The sequence below is a fragment of the Ascaphus truei genome, chromosome 3, assembly GCF_040206685.1.
Source record: "Ascaphus truei isolate aAscTru1 chromosome 3, aAscTru1.hap1, whole genome shotgun sequence".
NCBI classification, from domain to species: Eukaryota; Metazoa; Chordata; class Amphibia; order Anura; family Ascaphidae; genus Ascaphus; species Ascaphus truei.
In genome coordinates, this window is record NC_134485.1 from 137,718,772 (window position 1) to 137,720,364 (window position 1,593).

Sequence of the window (1,593 nt, forward strand, 5' to 3'; positions counted from 1 at the left end):
TATATTGCTTAACAGCTCATACAATTAATCAGAAAATGTTTAATTAACAATACACAATGACAAAGTGCAAATACACACTGCAGTCCAATATATAGTCTCATTTAAGAAAAATAGTGCATACTGCTTACTCCCATTTGAAAACAACATACAGTAAATGATCACATTGATAACTTCCATGGTGTATTAAAGCCTTTGGAGATGCAAGAGGGTTGAATCAAAAATGAATGTATCAGTGGCTATTCAATGAAGAGAAGAGTCCTGCTCTATTATTACAATAGTTATGAAATTCAAACAAAAGAGGGGGGTGCCAGTTTGAATCTAGACATATACACAAAGTCCTAAGAATGAAAGATTCTCAATGCTGAACACTTTAAATGCCCCAAATGTATGGAGTGAAGTGTTTAGGTGTTAAAAATCATTTGTAATTCAAAATATCAGTGGCTAGTCAGAAATGCAAAAAAAGTGTGTGCCAAGCACGCGCATTTTAAGTGAAACTTCTTCGTTTTTTGTCACAGACATTGTATTTGTGATGGTAATTATTTTTTAATTAATAATCAAACTACAATTTCAGTGACAAAACGCAAAGAAGTTTGACTTAGAATGTGCGTGCTCGGCATACATCCTGTTTTAGCTATTTGCACCTCTATATTTATACTGTTAATTCCTTGTGTGTGTGCGACTGCGTGTGTGTGTGACTGCGCTTTGTTTTTAAAAGTTTTTATTTTCCATTCACGTGTAAAACTTTTCTTCAGGTCAGAGGACCCTGCAGCAAAATGTATAATAGCACATACCAGTAGCACATGCCAGCAGCACTGTGTGTTAGTGTGTCAATGGGTGGGTGTCAGAGTGTGTGTGTGTGGGTGTGTATCTATGTGTGTGTATCTGTGTGTCTCTGTGTCTTTGTGTGTGTGTGTATCTGTGTGTCTCTGTGTGTGTCTCTGTGTCTCTGTGTCTCTCTGTGTGTGTGTGTGTATCTGTGTATCTGTGTGTGTGTATCTGTGTGTGTGTGTGTATCTGTATGTGTGTGTATCTGTGTGTGTCTGTGTGTCTGTGCAAAACTTTTCTTTAGGTCAGAGGACCCGGCAGCAAAATGTATAATAGCACATACCAGTAGCACATGCCAGCAGCACTGTGTGTTAGTGTGTCAATGGGTGGGTGTCAGTGTGTTTGTGTGTGTCAGTGTCAGTGTGTGTGTATCTGTGTGTGTGTGTGTGTCTGTGTGTGTGTGTATCTGTGTCTCTGTGTCTGTGTGTGTGTCTGTGTGTGTGTGTGTGTGTGTGTGTGTGTGTGTGTGTGTGTGTGTGTGTCTCTGTGTATCTGTGTGTGTGTGTGTGTGTGTATCTGTGTGTGTGTGTGTATCTGTGTGTGTCTGTGCGTCTGTGCGTCTGTGCGTCTGTGCGTCTGTGCCTCTGTGTCTCTGTGTGTCTCTGTGTGTCTCTGTGTGTCTCTGTGTGTCTCTGTGTGTCTCTGTGTGTCTCTGTGTGTCTCTGTGTGTCTGTGTGTGTGTCTGTGTGTGTCTGTGTGTGTCTGTGTGTGTGTGTGTCTCTGTGTATCTGTGTGTGTGTCTCTCTGTGTCTCTGTGTGTGTGTGTGT